The sequence below is a fragment of the Chrysochloris asiatica genome, unplaced genomic scaffold (genome assembly GCF_000296735.1).
Source record: "Chrysochloris asiatica unplaced genomic scaffold, ChrAsi1.0 scaffold00032, whole genome shotgun sequence".
Taxonomy (NCBI): domain Eukaryota; kingdom Metazoa; phylum Chordata; class Mammalia; order Afrosoricida; family Chrysochloridae; genus Chrysochloris; species Chrysochloris asiatica.
Genome location: NW_006408550.1, coordinates 17,040,559 through 17,060,629, shown reverse-complemented (window position 1 = coordinate 17,060,629; position 20,071 = coordinate 17,040,559). Strand labels below are relative to the sequence as shown.

The 20,071-nt window shown below is 38.3% G+C and overlaps 1 protein-coding gene and 1 pseudogene across 1 annotated transcript in view; both read right to left on the bottom strand.

Annotated features, from left to right (window-relative positions):
- KCND2 (potassium voltage-gated channel, Shal-related subfamily, member 2) overlaps positions 1-20,071 on the bottom strand; it is a 758,084-nt gene that overhangs the window by 352,054 nt on the left and 385,959 nt on the right. The window lies entirely within an intron of this gene.
- On the bottom strand, positions 12,504-13,568 carry LOC102827601 (annotated as a pseudogene).

The window sequence follows — 20,071 nt, the reverse complement described above, 5'->3', positions numbered from 1 at the left end:
GGACTCTTGGGCCCAGAGTCAGTGACATAGCCACAGAGGACTAGAGTGGAGAGTGAAGCATCCAGCTGATAAGAAGAGAGGGCATATGCACAAGAACACCCACACTTGCAGATAATATACACTTGACCTGGCTTCAATGATCAGAGCTCAACTAGAAGAAGAAAGAAGAGGATAAAAAGAGTAATCTGATACAATTTGGTGAACTTGACCTACACCTATGGATGCAGTTGCTCAAAAGAGGGAACAAATCTTTACAGCAAGGATCATTTCCACTCCCTCCATACACAGACTAGACAGGGATGGGCAACTTGGACATTGGCTACCCAAAGTGGGGGGGGGGGGAGGGCTACAAAGGCAAGAAGTAACTGGCTTACAAGTTTTCAAGAGGGAATCTAGATCCAGAGGGCATGGAGGAAGGTAGAATCTCTACTGAGTAGTATCCAATCTGTCTAGGTGGGGCTGATGAAAAGAAATGCAGATAGGTCTCTTGTGATACAATAGTAAATAATTGTTATCAGGACTGATTGTGAGGGTTGGAAATGTAAAGGTAGCAAGAAGGGAGTGATTAACTTTGCACTCTAGGCGTGGCGATACCTGGGACCATCAAGGGGAAAGAGCAGAGAGCGGGACCCTATCCAGAGAAGCAGTGATGCCAGAGATGGAGGCAGAGATGATGACGTGGAGAGATGGAGCAGCTGGGGACTTTAAACCCATAGAGGGAGAGGGGCTGTACTCTGATGACCCAGGGGGTGCAGTTTTGCAGGGTATACCCTTTGGTTGATTGATGATGCCTTGAGGGGATTGCAACCATTGCAATGAAACAATATACGATAGAATGAATGAAAATTAATGTTCTCCCATGTAAACTATCACATAATTCACAATAAAACATTAAAAGAAAAAAAATATTTAAGGTAATCCCTTGAGAGTTAGGAAGGGTCAGGAAAGAAGATATGGAACAGTTATGTCAACATGTAGGAGCATGAATTGACTAAGGAAATGCAGCAAGATTTGTGCTCAGTGCTGAATCATAAATCTGTGGTCAGGAATTTAATTTCAGTCTGCTCAACCACTGGTGTTCAGAAACTCAGATATAGACATAGTTGTTGTTGTTGAGTACCAGGGAGTTGGTTCCACCTCATAGTGACCCTGCATTGGGTTTGCAAAGCTGTAAATCTTTACAGGAGCAGAAAGCCTCATCTTTCTCCCACGGAAGACTGGTAGTTTCAAATTGCCTACCTTGAGGTTAGCAGCTCAATTCTTAGGTGTGTTCAATTTAACCAAAGTGGAAGTTTTAAAAGGAGAATTTGAAAAGGCAAAGCAAACAGGCAAAGAACAAGAGGGAGTATGCAAGGGAGTAGCGACTATAATGATGACTCATGTAACATAAGCATTTTATGCAAAACAACAGGGAGTATGGGGAAGTGGGGTGAGAGACTAAAACATTGGTGAAGTCAATTAACTTTACATGCCTTTTGGGAGTAAATAGTGGTGGATATTGGGCTAATAAGGAAAGTGAGGTGGAGAGACAGTAGGTTGTTTTAAGAGAGTGGTATATTTAAAATTAAGACTTTGGAGATGATGTCTACCATGATTGTTATTGATCAGGTCCTGGTAGATCCCTGGAATGAGTGCATGAGGTGCATGAAAGATAAGTTCCTCAAAGAGATAATCAAGCACCCATGTGTTAGATAAAGACCCTCACAGATTAAACAGAGGTGTTAAGCTCACAATGGATGATGTGTTTGAGAGTGAAGAAGGAAATTATATCTGTACTCAGATTCATTACATAGAAAGATGATGGATGTAATAATCAGAAACCACATGCATTGAATTCTGTTTCAGGGGAGGAAGGAATGGACATTTACTAGAAGCTGAAGTAACTGAGGTTATAATGACCAATCTCCAGAAAAGGAAATCATGCTGGATAGAGGGCCAAACAAATGGAGGGAAACCCCAAAAGAGACATATTGATGCCCACCTGCAACAATGGACTAAAGCATGCCAATGATCATGAAGATGACCCAGGACAGGACAGCTTTGCATTCTGTTATATATAAGGTCATCACAAATCAGAGCTAACTTGACAGCAACTGTTAACAACAATGGCATGATGAGTTTACTCATGATCATTACTTGTTTTTATTGGTAAGTGCCTTTGAGACAATGCCCACTCACAGTGACCCTGTATAGGGTTACTGAGGAATGGTTGGTGGATTTGAATCACCAGTCTCACCGTTAGCTGTCCAGTGCTTAGCTACAGTGTCATATGTCTTTGTTTTATTTTTTGTTGTTGTTAAGTGCCACCAAGTTGGTGCCAACCCATAGCAACTCTGTATAGGGTTTCCGAGAAGGGTGAGTAGGTTTGAATCACTGACCTTGTGGTTCAGACTGGCCTTGCGGTCCAGCACATTATCCTGCAGCATCACAAGAGAACTTAAATAGCTCCTTTCTGAAACTTATCTCTCTCTAGCATTTTGTAATGGTGAGGCTGGTAGTATTGGTCATACTGGGAGCACAAAGAGTTCTTTAAATGCTACTGTGAACTGTGTTCAGTCCAAGGAAGCAGGGGGCTCATTTAAACTTGAGTTTGAACTTGAATTAAACAATTGAAAGCCTATGCACAAGGAATGAATGTACTTATTAAAACTGGCTGTGAAATAGTCTTGATGGCAAGGTGTCTCTTCTTGTATTTGGGGGTCAGCAGTCTATTTATTTAGGAAAGGCACTTTTGCTGCTAGCTTGATTTGCTCTTTGGGATTTTACTGACATAGTTGAAATTTAGCCAAGGTAATAGAGCATTTCAAATTCAACTGAGAGAAAAGCAGCTGGAGTCCCGCCACAAACGCCTTCTAGAAGAGAAGAAGAGGGTGAAGGTGAAATGGCTAAAGTACATCTAAAACCCTGGCATCTGTTATATTCCAATCATTCAGAATATAGCTTCATTGCTGAATAAGCTACTACGAGAACATCGTCCTCACTTCAGCTCAAACTGAGCCAATGTCTAATCTTAAACCTTCATACTACAGAAACTATACAAATTCAAGAGGGACAGATAAGTATGGAGACAAAAAAGTGTGGATAATGGATAAATGCCTCCCAGATATATAATTACTGTACAAGTTTGCTGTATGGCACTGTAGGATCAGCACTGGACTGCAAAACACAAGGTCAGCAGTTCAAACTCACCAAATGCTCCTCAGAAACCCTATACAGGATTGCTATGAGTTGGAATTGAACCAACTCAATGGCACTTAACAACAAAAACAACCTTCACTAAAGTTCCTTGGCTGTATAGACAAATGGTCCTTAGATGTGATGATGGAGAGACTTAGCCTCAGGTACTTTGGGCATAGTATCAGGAGGGCCCAGCCCCTGGAGTAAACATCATATTTGGTAAAGTGGAGGGTCAGTGGAAAAGAGGAAGCCCGTCAACAAGATGGACTGACACAGTTGCTACAACAATGAGCTCAGGCAGATGGTGTAAGATTGGGCAATGTTTCATTCTGTTGTACATAAGGTAAATATGAGATGAAACTGACTTGATAGCACTTAACAATAGTCTTTGTAGAATTAAATCAGATATTATTTGATAATAGGAAAAAAACAGAAAGAAAATTTGGGAAACAGTCAGCTACAGATGTCTACAGTAATATTTGCAAATTTAGAGGTCTTAAAAGTCCCATAGCTTCATTTTTTCCTATCTCTCGTATGCCAATGCATTGAAGAGGGTGCAGATGGTAGTTGTATGTCATAGAGTTATGGTGACCCAGTATAGACTTTCCCAGGCTGTAAATCCTTAAGGGAGCAGAAATACTCATCTTTTCCCCATGGATCAACTGGCAGATTTGAATTGCTGACCTTGTGGTTAACCTAATGTAACCAACTACATTATCAAGTCTCCATTAAAGGAGGTAAAGGTGGTGCTGGTGTTTGGTGATTCTGACTCACAGCAACCTGTATAGGGTTTCCGAGGCTATAATCTTTACAGGAGCAGAAAACCTCATCTTTCTTCCCTATTGACGGTTATTGTTAAGTGCTGTAGAGTCAATTCTGACTCATAGTGACCCTATATAGCATTTCCAAGGAGCAGCTGGTGAGTTTAAAGCATCAACATTGTGGTTCAAATTGATCTTGAGGTCCAGTGCTTATCCTCTGGGCCACACTAGGACTCCCACATTGAAGGTTGTTGTTGTTAAGTGCTGTTGAGTTGGTTCTGACCCATAGTGACCCTGTAGAGGGTTTCCAAGGAGCGACTGGTGAGCTTGAACCACCAACCATGCAGTTCAAACCGACTTTAAAGTCTAGTGCATTAACCCATAGTGCCACAGTGTCTCTTATTTACTATCTCTTACATTGAAAGTTAAGGAGCTCTGGTAGCGTAGTGGTTACGAATCGGGCTGCGAACCTTAATGTCAGCGGTTCGAAACTACTGCTCCGCGGGAGAAAGATGAGGCTTTCTACTCCCGTAAAGATTTACACCCTCGGAAACCCTGTATACAGGGTCGCTATGGGTCGGAACCGACTCGACGGCACTTAACAACAACAACAACAACATTGAAAGTTGTTGTTTTTGTTAAGAGCCATCGAGTCAGTTCCAACCCATAGTAATCCTGTAGAGGGTTCAAACCAACTTTGCAGTCTAGCAAATTAACCCACCATGCCAAACCAGGACTCCAACATTGAAGGTTGGTGTTGTAGTTGTGTGTTGTGGAGTGGGTTCCGACTCATAACGACCCTGCATAGGGTTTCCAAGGCTGTAAATCTTTAGGGGAGCAGAAAGTCTCATCATGCTCCTATGGAACAGCTGGTAGCTTCGAACTGCTGACCTTGCAGCTTGCAGCCCAATTTGTAACCACTATGCTCCAGAGCTCCTTACACTAAAGGTAAGAGACAGTAAATAAGAGACACTGGCAAAATTGAAACAAAGGTGACATTGTAGGATAAGCACTGGACTGCTAACCATAAAGTTGATGGTTCAAATCCACCTATCGTTCCTTGGAAACCCTATACAGGGTCACTATGAGTCAAAACCAACTGGACGGCATTTAACAACAAAAGGAAACAATTGACTCCATGATGGAGTTGAACTATTGTGTAGCCACTTAGCAACAATAGTCATGGTTATACAGAAAACTATAAAGCTTTGAAAAGTAGTTTGTCTTATTTTTGTGTTTTATACCTACTCCTGTTGTTGTTAAGTGCTGCTGAGTCAGTTCTAACTCATAGCAACCCTACAGAGGGTTCTTGAGGAGCAGCTGGTAGGTTTGAACTGCTGACTTTGCAAATAGCCGTCCAGCGTTGATCCTGTAATGTCAGAATCATAATGTTATTTTTATCATGTTTGTCAATTTCTTGCTGCCCCATGTTCTAGAGGATGCTGGCTAGTCTGAGTATATTAGGAAATTAGTCCCCAAATAGTAGAAATTGACTTCTTTCTTAATTTAGTTTATTTTACATGACATACAATGACCATGAATTACTACTTTATTTTACACAGAAATATATATTTAATTGGATTAACACTAAACTAGAAAACCTTTTTCTAGATAAGTGACCTTCTCAAATGTGTCATTAAATTACTTTTTTATAATGTAATTAACTTTAACTATGTCTTGTACGTATGTAACAACTGCTTTCCTTCCCTATTTAAATCATTCTCCACAGCTGGGAAAAAAACCCTGAAAATTCAATTTCATATTGAAATTGAGAGTCTAAAGTCTATGATTGTTGTCATTTCTAAAGAAGCTTTTCTGATCCAATTTAAAGAGCAATGTTTGTATAAGCTTTTGTGGAAATCATTCTTCTTTCCCTCAGGGCTTGAGAGTATTGGAACAATGTTTGTCTTTGTAGTGAAAAATAATGAAATCACAGAGAAAAAGTAAGTCTATCTGAAATGTTGTGTATACAGTATACTTTATTGTGTAGCACAATAACAAAAATTGCAGCTACATTTTAAAAACATATTTATTTGATCGCTTTCCAAATTAGGTCACAGAAACGCTATGTGATCAAGACAGGTGGGTAAACATACTTCTTCTACAAATCTGTCTGCAACTTATGATCCATTACAAACCTATTTCACACAGATCTGCATACATTCACCTTTTATAATTTAACAAATATTTCCATATGCCTCCTGTGAGAGTAGTTGTTGATATAAAGATGATTTTAGACGTGGGGAAGAGGGTCTGTAAGAAAAAGATACTATACTTGCATTTTTGCTTCATTTAAAATGTGCATGAATGTATTAATTTTCTCATGGCAATTAAAGAATAACCAATCATTTTAGTAAAGCTGAAAGAAGTACCAATATATATATAAAGTGTGGTTCTGAGGGTTCATGTGTTGGACTGCAAAGTTTGAACCGCAGGGTTCGTGATTCAAGCTCACCAGCTGCTCCTGGGAAACTATACAGGGTCGCTATGGTCAGAGCTGGCTTGATGGCACATAACAATAACAACATATATAAAGAGTACATGGAAGCCTTCCACGTGCTCACAATCCTGACAGAGAAGCAGAATTTTGATAGGTTAAAAGAAAGAAATGGATGAAAACCATTTCTGGTTAAGGAAACTTAGGGTATTTATTGTTGTTGTTGTTGCTATGTGCCGTGGAGTCGGTTCTGATTCACAGCGACCCTGTACAGGGTTTCTGAGACTGTAAATCTTTATAGGAGCAGAATTAGGGAAAACAAAAAGCTTCCCAAGTTCTAGTGTTCTGCATGCATTTCTTCCAAGAGATCTATTCAATGCACGCATCTCTTGCTGTCAAACTTTCTCAGGCTCAATTCCATACATAGGGCTAATGCGTACATAGCAACTACCTCAGTAACATTGAGTACTACAGCACAAGTCTTCAGGTGTTTGACAGTTTGGGGGGGTGTACCTGAGTTGAATTCAACTAGTATGTAAGAAATTATAAGAACATCCCCTTGAAATATTTTATTGATTTCCAGGAATGAGGCCTCCTAGTGACCACTATGCTCTGCTAGCAACATGTTTTATAGATGTTTTTAGTAAGGTTGATTTAATTTCCCTCAGTTCATGTGTTCTTGCTAATTGAATCATTCCCTCAGTTCCCAGAAGACCATAAAATAGAGAATTTATTATAAAATGTGTAACAATATACGTTAGGGTAAATATATCTTTGTGCCTCCTCAGCCAGCATATTGTACAGATCTGATGGAGCACCATCAAAATTACTCAATGAATCAGAAGCACTACATTATACTATCATGAGCGCTATTGGTTATGAACATTAAAATGATCCATTGTTGTTATTATTGAATTAAAGTCAAACATTTTATGTGGTCTCAGGTATAGGAGAGACACATTACCTTCTTCTCAAATATTAATTCTGGACGAGGGGCAGTGAACTATGATACTGTAATGGTGGATATCTGACATTATGTATTTGTCAGAACCCATAGGACTTGCCATGCAGAGAGCGAAACTTAATATATAATATTATTGCTGTTGTTGTTACGTGCTGTCGAGTCAGTTCTGACTCATAAGACCCTGTATAGGGTTTCTAAGAAGTGGCTGGTGGCTTAACTGTCCAGTGCTTATCCTACACTCTACATCAGGACCCCTTAATATAAGCTAGATTTTTGTTGTTGTTAAGTGTTGTGAAGTCAGATCTGTCCCATAGCATTCCTGTATAGGGTTTCCGAGGAGCAGCTGGTGAGCTTGAACCACTGGCCTTGTGATTCAAACTGACTTTGCAGTCCAGCGGATTAGCCTATAGTATCACACTATGAATATTAGACAATAGTAATATGCCAGGATTAGTGTGTATGTGGTGCTGTAGGATAATGCACTGAACCGCAAGGTCGGCTTGAACTGCAAGGTCAGCAATTCAAACTCACCAACTGCTCCTCAGAAACCCTATATAGGTTGCTATGGGTTGGAACCGACTCAGTGCACTTAACAACAACCATAGTTTACAAATTATAACAAATGTACCACACAAATGTAGGCTGCATTCATTGGGGAGAAGAAGTGTATAGTAACCCTGCATTTTCTGTATAGTTTCCTATAAACTTAAAAATGCTCGATAGTTTGTTGTTGTTGTTGTGTGCTGTGGAGTCGGTTCCGATTCATAGCGACCCTGTTTCAAAGGCTGTAAATCTTTATGGGAGCAGAACACCTCATCTTTCTCCCACAGAAGCTCTAAAGAGTAAAATGCATTAAAAATTGATCCTGGGTGATTATTTGAAAATTCAGCTAACTGTCCTTCCATCAGTTTATGAAATGTCAATAGAAATGGAAAGACATAAAATATCAGAATTTTCTGTATGTGAAAGAAAGAAACCTGCCAAGCATAAATTTCATGGCATTTAAAAAGGAAGAAATAGAACAATTATAAATTTAGATGGACATTTTTTTCTACAATGGATAATTATCAAGATGTGATATTTAAGGATTAAATTAAGCTTCTCCCCCTACATTAAATTCTACTTGCGAATCAGTTTATTGGTTTAGTAGACATCTAAATAAAGCACAAAATTTCAAATTGTTTTTGTCAAGTTTATCAAATGAATTCACTGTTTTTCCTTTGAGGGTACATGGGACGCTGAGAACTATATTTAGAGTCCTATGTTAGGTACAATCAGAACAAAAAGAGAAAATCAGAAACAACCTTCAGTTTATTATAAGGTGAAACTTACACATGTACCTTTTACCTTGAATCCCAATCTTTCTTCAGAACATGAGGAGACAACCTCAAGAGATTTGATAGAATTATTTTCCCACAAAACCACATACATTTCATGGTTGTGATTCATCCCATACTTTTTGACTTAACATCCATTTTTTCCTTCTTGTACGCTCTGCCATTTTTGGGGAGTGCACAATCAATATTGACCAGTTGAATTCTGAATTGAATCAGAATGAAAAAGTAATGTCTGGTGAATTGTACATAAAAATTCATAAAATCGAATGCTAAACGACACTTACATGTCAGCAAATTAAGGAGTGTGATCTGGTTAGAAAATGCACCCTATGAAGATAAAAGATAATGACTTTCTTTCTCCCAAGGTGAAGGCTTTAGAGGCTGCAGGAAAACCCAAACTTTTCTAATAAGGAAGACAGCATAACAGCATGCTTAGCCAGAGCACAGTCAGAATATTAGAAGAGCACAATAAATACAACTGGGTTATAATTAGATATAACCAACATAGGGAAATTGAAAGGAAAATTCCAATAGGATTGTGTTCTTAAAGACAAGTATGTTGTTGTTTTAAGTGACCTCAAGTTGGTTCTGACTCATAGCCTTGGTGGAGGGTTTCTAAAGTTGTAAATCTTTGTGGGAGTTAGAAGCCTCATCTTCCTTCCACAGGGTGGCTGGTGGGCTCAAATCACTGACCTTGTGGTTTGCAGTCCAGTGTTTATCGTACAGAGCCACCAAGCTCCTCAGAGATAAGTATGTTGATGTTAAGTGTTTTTGACTCAGTTCGGAATCATAGTGGTTCAGGATGGGGCTTCTGAGGAACTGAGTGACAAAGTCTTAATTTGGCCTCACCAAAGTAATATGGGTCAATTGGGCATTTATGAGTATGGTTTTTTTTTTCACTCATTTATTAAGCAAATAATATTTTGAAGTGAATAAATTGTTTTACAGTGGGTGCATGATGGTTGCTGGCAATAATGAGTAAAATGTCATATAATGTTAATGTTTCAGTTTTATAAGGTACAGTGCAGGAGATTTGCAAGCTCACAAAGGCATGTATTCACCAGGTGTGTGGCCACCTGGGGAAACAAACTGAGATTTCCTGCCAGATACTAAATTGTGCACTCAGAATTGCAAGCAGAAATTTTGGATTTATTTTACTTATTCCAGTTTCTATTATGCTGATTTAAAACTACGTAGTCAAAGCATTCTGAACACAACTTAGCACTCTGAAATGAAATAAGAACTTTTCCAGCAAGTAAGGTAAGAATTCATAAACTAATTAAAATTCCGGAGGCTCAAAGGAGACAAGTCGCATTCTTTGGTACATGTTATGAGTCAGGCTCAGAATCTAAAAAAATATCTTAATTTTGGAGCTCGAAACTTTCAAACTTGTTTTCCAAATCATAGTCTGTCAGTATAGTTTTTAGAGATGTCTTTAGTAGTTGACAACTTAAATTTGCACAGTGAAACAAATAAATGTTTGGTGAAATTAATGATAGGAATTGCAGATATTAGGGACTTATTTGATTATATCCCAAACACTGATTGCAACACTTTTTACACACAGACAGAAGTAATTTTGCCTAAAACAAAGGTAAAGATGAATGACAATAATACCTCATCGATTCATAATAATTGAAAGAAGGAAAGGCTAAGTTAGGAATTAATGAGGACTGTTCGATATTTAAAATGAAAGAGAAATTCAAAGTAGCATCACACTGTGAGAGCTTCCAAGACAGAGACTTGATAGCTTTGGTACCTCAATGTTAAATAACTTCCCAAGAAAGCACACTTTAGTAATTGTCCCTTGGGATCACTTGGTACTCTAAGCTAGCTATGTCAAGCAGTTTATTGCAAGAACAGTATTTCTTGTGAATATTTTAGTTTTCAGAAAATGTACATCAGGGTACTGATGATAGTTTTATCAGAATAATTAAAGCTAAGCTAAAATTGCCAAAATAAGTGAATAAAATACACCATGATAAATTATTCACACCTTTTATTATATATGTTCACATGCCTGTTAATTTCCAAAATTTAGTAATTGTCTTCCTGTCATTAGCAAGGCATGGTTAGTTTGAACTGCAAGGCCGGCAGTTTAAATTCACCACCTAATCCTTGGAAACCCTATTCAGGGTCGATATGAGTTAGAAATCAACTCAATGGCACATAACAGTAACAACAACAACAATAGTAATAACAGTTATGATGGTAATTATAGAAAATAAAATTATATTTCTAAACAAATGTGAGTGTTACATTCATATTTAGTACTGCCTGAAGACAAACTACCAAAGAAAAAACATGAAGACATGCATGTTAAAAGTTAATATGGAATTAAAACAAAAACTTTGTAAAGCAATGAAATTGTTGTAAGTTTTTTGTTTTATTATCAGACTCCAGAGTCCTGATATGACGCTGTTGGATCAGTACTAGACTGCTAATCAAGGGTGGAGATTCAAACCCATCAGCTCCCTCCTCAGAAACCCAATACAGGGTTACTATGAGGGACATATTGTCCAAGGAAACAGTCGCTGGAGAAGGATGTCATGCTGGGTAGGGTGGAGGGTCAGAGAAAAAGAGGAAGACCCCTAACGAGATGGATTGGCCAGGTGGCATCATTGATAGACTCAAGTGTGGCAGCGGTAGTGGGGTTGGCCCAGGATCGGACATTGTTTCATTCTGCTGTGCATGGGGTCGCTATGAGTTGGTTCCGACCCGATGGCACCTGACAACAACAACAACAATGAGCTGGAACTGACTAGATGGCACTTAACAACAACAATTACCTTATTTATTACTTAAGGACTCCTGGTAGCGTAGTGGATTGAGGGCTGAGCTGCTAACTGCAAGGCCAGCAGTTTGAATTTGACAGTCACACCTCAAAGAAGAGAGATTGCCGTTCTCTGCTCCCTTAAAAATTCACAGCCTTGGAAGCCCTATACAAGGTTGCTCAAGTCAGAACTAACCACCACCACCACCACTACCATTATAGGAGCACTGGTGGTACTGTTGGGTAAGCACTGGACTGTAAACCTAAAAGTTTGAGTTCAAACCCACCACTTGTTCTTAGGGAAAAAGATGAAGCTTTTTGTTTCCATAAAGATTTACAGTCTCAGAAACCCTATTCAGGGTCACTATAAAGATTTACACCCTCGGAAACCCTGTACAGGGTTGCTATGAGTCGGAACCGATTCAACGGCACTTAACAACAACAACATGAGTAAAAAAAGGTAAAAATTTACCTGATTTGTAGGGTTGCTATGAATCAAAATTGACTTGTTGGCTGTGGGTTTGATTTCTTTTGTTTGTTTCATTTAGTATTCATTTATTAAGTAGTATTATTTAGTTTATTGTATAAATTTCTATGAAATACATAGATTTCCCTTAAAATAGGTATACAAAACCCAAGACACAATTAAGATTTTCATTAGTGTGCAAACCAAAATTAAAATTTGAAATGGATTAGCTTCCTTTTACATGGAAAGGAAATGAAAAAGAGGTTATGTACTGCTTGACTCAAGTGATTGCTCATTAGTTTCCCTACAAGAAAATGGTGAATGAAATATAAGGCTCTGTGGGTAAAGTTCACAAAACAAAAATATCCAAGTGTCTTAGAATTCCACTTAATGAAGCTCTTGTTTGATTGGCTAGCTGCTTTAATTACAATTTCAAGTCTTATAGATATAGATATTCAATTTTCTCCCCCAAAGACAAACACACAAATATCCTTATAATGCAACAGGGAAGAGAATAAACTTTAGATTTTAAACAGTTGGGCTCTTTACTTGTTGAGTTTAGCGGTTGACTTTTTTGTTTCCTTTCTTTCACAGTTTGGCAGTCATCTGATTCACTAGCTTCTCCAATTCAATTGCTAGGGCCATGGTACCTTTAATCTTCAGTTTTCCTGACATGAAGGACATGGTTGGTTTTAGTTTCTCAGAAAACATTTTTACACAGTCTCCAGTAGACATACTCGTCACCACATCTGCCTGATGAGCATGCTCTCCAGAGCTGACATTTCCACCTTTGCTATTGAGATCCAGGAACCACGTTCCACCACCTTCACCTGAGAATTCAAACTGATAAAGACTGCCTGAGTGGCTTTAACAACGTCATCACTGACAGACTCCTTGACAATTCGAAATGTTTCTTCCACAGGTCCAGAGCATGGTTTGGATTGTGACTTCTGCTTGCTTTCTGTCAATGCTGACATAGTACCTTGCAATTCCTCTTTCGTGGTAACTGCAACTGGGTTCATCTAAGAAGAAATCTGGTAACAAAGGATGGCCTGGTTTAATTGCACAGACATCAAGATTTTTTTTCTTCCTTCTTCTTTTAAGATGTTTTCATCAATAATAAAGTTGCCAGTAAAATTGTTGGACATTTTGAAAATGGAATGGACAGCATTTGCAGTGATATCAACTTTTCTACATTGACTTTCAATACCACATCGTCTCAGGATATCCATCCCTGCAGTGTGTATGGCTGTTTTAGGCCATAATACATTGACTGCAATTTCACCTTTAAATTCTTCTGCCATTCCAAGTACACACATAGACATACCATACTTAGCAATGGTATAGCCCAGTGTTGTTTGAACCACAATGGATTTAGGCTCAATGGAGGGCTGAGATTGAGGATTTAAGCAATTTTACTCTTTTTCAAATAAGGAATACATGCTTTACATGTAAGATCGGTGCCTCTGGTATTGACATTCATCATCAAATCCACTCTCTTTGTGTTTCCAGTGTGTTGGTCAAGATACTAGCACTGGCATTATTCACCAAAATATCAATTCCTCCAAATTCCTCGGCTGCTTTCTCCACAGCATTAATGATCTGCTGTTCATCTCTCACATCAACAGCACATGGCAAGGCCCTTCCTCCAGCTGCTTTGACCGGTGTTGGGTAGCATGACTACCGCAGATCAGAGGAAGTCTCGGCACCTCTGAGTGGCTTTTTATTACCTTATTATTCCTATTACTTTTTTTTTTCCTTTCTGACTTTGGCCTTTTTGACACATTGGTGATGGTCATGTGCTATTGAGTCAGTTATGACTCAAGGTGGCCCTGTATAGGGTTTCCGAGGCTGCAAAACTTTACAGGAGCAGAGCTTTTCTTCTCAAGAGGGACTGGTAGTTTCTAACTGCTGACCTTGAACAGTACTAAAACTAAAAAAAAAAAAAGCTTGTCTTGAACTTTCATATTTTACCCTTCTTGAGTCAGCACACATTTATTTATTTAAACTTTGTATTATGAACTAGGTAAAGGCTTATATAGCAGATTATCAATTTTAGATTCCACAAATCACACATACTTCATTTCATCTCAGTCCCCTAAATATAACATCACTTATCCTATTTCTTCCCCGTGTTTCTTATTTCCATTCCTCCAACTCTCCCAATCCTTATCAATTTTATCCTTGGGTAAATGCTTCTCTTTTGATCTCAAATGATTGACTAATCTATGATATGTTTCACTTCACTAGTGTCGTTGTTTCCTCTATATTGTTGGGCTAAAAATTGAGCCATGGGGGTAAGTTCAGTTCCAGACCTGAATAGTTACCAAAGGCCATAGTCTCTGAGTTCCACCAATTTCTATCTGAATCAGTAAGCTTTTTTTTTTTTTTTTTTTTTCTGGTTTTGAGTTTTGTTCCACAAATTTCACCCACTCTACCCGCAACTTTCTAATGTGATCCATTTTAAAGCAACTGATAGTGGTGTCTGGCACCATTTAGTTCTTCTGGTCTCAGAATCATGGAGACTGATGACTGATGTTTGTATAGTCCATTAGGCTACTGAACTAATTGTTTCCAAGTATCTTCAATTTCCTCCACTCTTCCTTCCTTCAGACAATGAAAGTCTAGAAGTTGCACCTTATATGGTGGCTCATATTTATTTTTAAGTCCCCAGTTGCTACTAACCAAAGTTGGATATAGAACATCATCCTTTTGGACTTTGTTATGCCCACTGACCATGGTGTCTCCCTAGACTATGAACCAAAGTCTTCATGCACAGTAACTCATTTCTTTATGGTATTTGTTTTTTTCTAGGATTTTTCCATAAGTTTGTCCTCTGAAGCATACAGGATATATTTTCAGCAAAGTTAAATACTCATGCACAAATATCCTCTATCTAATCTTTATATAATTGTGGGTGTACTCCCACTCTCCTTCCACACCCATTCAGTCTGTGTGTCTATTGGTGCATCACTGTCATTGCAGGATTGTGTATATAACAATATTTAACTCCATTGTCTTTAATTCTTGCACCCTTGTGTCCCTATCTTTTTCTTTACCTATTGTACAATGCCTTCCCCTTCACTCAAGTTAACCCTCTAGCCTTCCTTACACCCTAACCCTGGTAAACATAAAATAATATATATTTTTTTAAGTGCAAAAACCTTCTCTTGACCTTTTATAATAGTTATCTCAGCCAATATTTGTCCTTTTGTGTTTGAATAATTTCATTCACACATTTAGTTTTTGGCTACATAAACCAGCAATGTTCCACTTAGCAATTTAATTTAAAACAAACACATATTAATTTTTAAAAATAATTAAGATATTTACAAACTTTGAACAAGTATGGTCTGGATTGTTTTTTTTTAATATAAAAATCATACCAATATTAAATAGAAAAAAACAACCAACCTATATACTCCAGGTAATGTTTTTCCAGCCCATGAAAACACATAGAAACAAACACAGAGACAGATCATGACATATGCAAATAAAATCATTAGCATTTTAAATTTTGTTATCTTAATCAAAATGAGAAGATACTTTGTCTGCAAATCAATTTCCTTTTTAAGTACACACAGAATTTTCTGTCCCTGGATTTCTATACAAATCTCTTTCATGGCAAGAAATCAAACACAATTAGAATAAAGCAGTAATGTTACAGAACTAATTATCTAGTAACTGAAACCATCCGTTCTTAGGCACTAAGCATGGGTAGTGGAAATAGTATGATCACAACATGATTTGTTGTTGTTTGCTGTACAACTTACAGCAGCCCTACAGGATAAAGGAGTATTGCCTCACAGGGTATCCAAGGCTAGAATCTTTATGGAGAATAGTACTGGTGTCCCAAGGAGCTCTGGTAGCATAGTGGTTATGAATCAGACTGCAAACCTCATGGTCAGCAGTTCGAAACTACCAGCTGTTCTGTGGGAGAAAGACAAGGCTTTCTGTTTCTGTAAAGATTTACAGCCTCGGAGACCCTGTATGGGGTCGCTGAGTCGGAATCGACTCCACGGCACATCACAACAACAACAACAACAACCACTGGTGTCCTAGTGGTAAAAACAACAGGCTGCTAAGCAATAGGTTACTTATTTGAATTCACAGAATACTTTGATGTGAAAGTATGCTTCTGAAAAGATTTCAGCCTTAGAAATCAGTATGAAATTACAAAATACAGCAAATTTGTATCTTTAAAGATTCTGGAGCTGAAAATAAAGATCAAATGAGATTTTATAGCAATTATTTGTATAATTTTGTTGTTGTTAAGTGTTGGGGAATCAATCCCAACTCATAGCGATCCTGTGTAGGGCTTCTGATGAGCTGCTGGTGGGTCTTGAGGTTAGCAGTCCAGTGCTTAACCAGTGGCACACCAGTATTCAAGTATCATAGTAGCCATGATTATACAGTCAGAACTGTGAAATCCATATGTACATCAAACGCTTCCCAAGTCAAGACTTAGAAAAGTACAGATGTGCAAGTAGGGAAAAGATATTAGCATAAATGTTTAGGATTAGGATTCTACCAACCTGGCTAGTAAAGGGGGAGAAGCTGACGGTAGCAAACCGGGATTGTGAGTCTGTGGTAAGATTTACAAGCACTTCTCTTACCTTTAGAACAATCAGGGGTGATTCTCTACTCTATGAAATGGTCCTGTCTGATAAATTCTGTTTCCCTAATCCAATCTGATAATAATTTGTGGATGGTCCATGTTTATCTCAGCACCTTGACTTTAAGCTCTGTCAGTTTAGTTTAGGGATATTTGGCTTCCTTCAGCTTTTCGTGTGGCTTTGTGTCCTAGAATACTTCTATTTACAGTCTATCTTTAAAAAAACATATACAGTTGTCCTTTCGTATACATGTGTTCCTAAACCACAGATTCAACCAAATGTAGTTTCAAGATATTCAAGAAAAGAAAAAACAATTAAATGGTCAATGTAATCTCTCAATGGGTAACAGAGGGAAAAAAAAAAAAAAGTGCTATTTACATAGTATTTACACCATATTAGTAACCGAGCAATGATTTGGGAGCACTGGGTTTCTGTCAGATAAGCACTGGACTGCTAACTACAATGTTGGTGGTCTGTGCCCTGCAGCTGATCCAAGAGATAAGTACAAGGTTTTCAGCCTCGGAAACTTTATTCTGAGAGTCGTTGTGAGTCAGGCCCAACGTGATGGCACTTAGCCATAAGAAGTGGCAATGATTTGACTTATACAGAGGAGGATGTGCATAGGATATGTGCAAATACTATACCATTTTATATGAGAATAAGGAACTTGAGCATCATTCGATTTTGGTGTCCTGAGACCAATCCCTCGTGGTAGTTACAAAGGGATGACTTTATCGCCATAACAGAATCCCATGGATGACTTTTTCGGTGTGGTTTTCCTACATACATTCTTGTGTTTTGTATCTCTGTGTTGCTTCAGTTTAGAGATCTCTCAACAAATACTATGTATACCCTAATAAACTCAACCTCCACTGCCATTACCAAAATCAAAAACCAAACTCAATGTCATTGAGTTGATTCCTATTCATAGCAAGCTTATAAGACAGCATAGAACTGTCCCATAGGATATCCAAGTCTGTACCCTTGACCAAAGCAGACTGCCCCCTTTCTCCTGAGGAGCAGCTGGTGAATTCAGAATCACTGATCTTTCCATTAGCAGCCGAGTCTTTAACACTATGCCAACAGATCTCCTTAAGAGTACAGAATGAGAATTTAAAAACTAAACAAAACAGGTATAAGTAAGTAATAAAGACAAGAAACCTTACTGAAAATTAGCAGGATATAAAGAATTCCTCCATGGTTTAATATTTCTACAAAACAAGCACTCTACAAAGATTTGACATATTTTTTTCATGAAACCATCCCTAAATGTATCACACTGCTGTTGTTGTTGTTATGGACTGTACCAAATCATAGCGAACTTATGCACAGCAGAACAAAAAACTGCCTGATCCTGGGCCAACCTCTCTATTGTTGCCACACTTGAGTCCATCGATGCTGCCACTTGGCCAATCCATCTCGCTGGGGGTTTTCCTCTTTTTCTCTGACCCTCCATCTTACCAAACATAATATCTTTCTCCAGTGACTGGTCCCTCCTAACAATATGTTTGAAGTTTGAAAGATGAGGTCTGGCTTCCAAGAAGCACTCTGGCTGCACTTTTTCCAAAATAGATCTGTTGGTTCTTTTGGCAGCCCATGGCACTTTCAATATTCTCCTCCAACACCATAACTCAGAAGCATCAATTCTTCTACAGTCTTCCTTATTCACTGTCCAGCTTTCGCATGCATATGAGGTTATTGAAAATACCATGGCTTGGGTCAGGTGCACTTTTGTCCTCAAGCTGGCATCTTGCTCTTCAACACTTTAAAAAGGTTTTGTGCAGCAGATTTGCATAACGCAATACGTCATTTGGTTTCTTGACTGCTGCTTCTGTGAGTGTTGATAGTTGATCCAAGAAGAATTAAGTCTTTGACAACTTCAATCTTTTCCCCATTGATAAGAATGTTATTTATTGGTTCAGTGGTAAGGATTTTTGTTTTCTTTACATTGAGATGTAATCCATACCGAAGGCTGTGCTCTTTGATCTTCATCAGTATCACATTATATAGAGCCCCAAACCTAAGATTTGCAAGGAAGTGACTTGACTAAGAGCTCTATCAAATTAGAACCTGAATATTTATGATGTTTACCTTTGTAGCCTATCAAGGGTGAGTCTTGGTAGTGTCATTACAATTTATGCTGAGCAGTCACCCTCTTTCTAGGATTTGTGGCAGTACTTGAAAGTGACCACTCAAAGCACAGCAGAGTGACTCATTTCTAAAAGCAAGGAAAGGATGCTAAGAAGCCATATTTATTTCTTTGATCCTTTCCAAAGACCACTTAACATATATTACCCCCATTGATCTTTCAATCGCTCTCACTTACAGTGAGTAAGGTAATTCCCTTAGCTAAGCACAGCGAGATTAAGTGCTTCGCTCAGGGTCACACCATAAGTCCTTGGTTGAGAAGTCAGCCTTCATTCATTTTGTTTTAATACAGAATCCTGTGTCCAGCTAGGCTGTATTAACTCAGATTTTTGAAGAGAGCTTACCCTAGACCTTTTCTAAAAAGCCTCAATGACAGCTGACAAGAACAAGAACCAGAGCAGGAAATCTTTTCACTACCTAACAACAAATTAAAGGGGACTGCAGAAGAGGATGAGAAGAAACACTGGAAGGAAAAATGGTAAATGGGGGTCCAGAATCAAAGTTAAAAAAACAGAGCTGACATTGAAGCTTTGAGCAATGAGGTGGGACTTGAATGTGTAATATAATTTCGTGTCATATTGCATCACGTTTTCTTGGAATACTAGAGCTAAACAGAACACGAAACATCATCTGATCCCAGTGTGTATTTGTCTTTAAGCAACTAAACAGGCAACGATCCAAGACCAAATAAGGATGCCAAATTGCTTATTAAACAAACAAACAAACAAAAAACTGTTTTTCCAATTTGTTTTGTTAACTCCTGTCTACTCAGCTCTGACTCATGGCGAACCCATTCACAGTGGAATAAAGTGCTGCTCAGTCCTGCAGGATCTTCGTGATTAGCTGCAGGTTCTTTGTTTTCATGGACTGATTTTCGTAAGCAGATCGCCAGGACTTTCTTCCTGGTCTGTCCTAGTCTGGAAGTTCTGTTGAAACCTGTTCAGTATCATAGCAACAAGCAAGCCTTCACCGATGCTGGGTAGTGGCTGCATAGGAAATGCATTGGCCAGGAATTGAACAAGGTTTCCTGCATGAATGTCTCCCTTCCTTCAGTTTGCTGATATGCTTCATTCCTCTACATAGATACATGTGTCATTTTGATATGTATTTGGGTATGTGTGTGTATGTGTGTGTATTTGGGTAGACAAGGATGTATGTGTAACATGTTTTATGTCCAACAACTTTTGCATCTTGTTTTCATTGGAAAATTTAATAGCCTTATGAAGTGTGTAGGACTTATATTACTAAGGTCAATTTATAACTTGAGAAAGATACTTCAAAATGTTAATTGAATATGTTTAAATATCCAATTATATCTATTCCTTTGCTAAATGTGACTTTTTATCTAAATCTAAATGTGTCAGTTGTTGTTGTTGTCAGGTGCTATCGAGT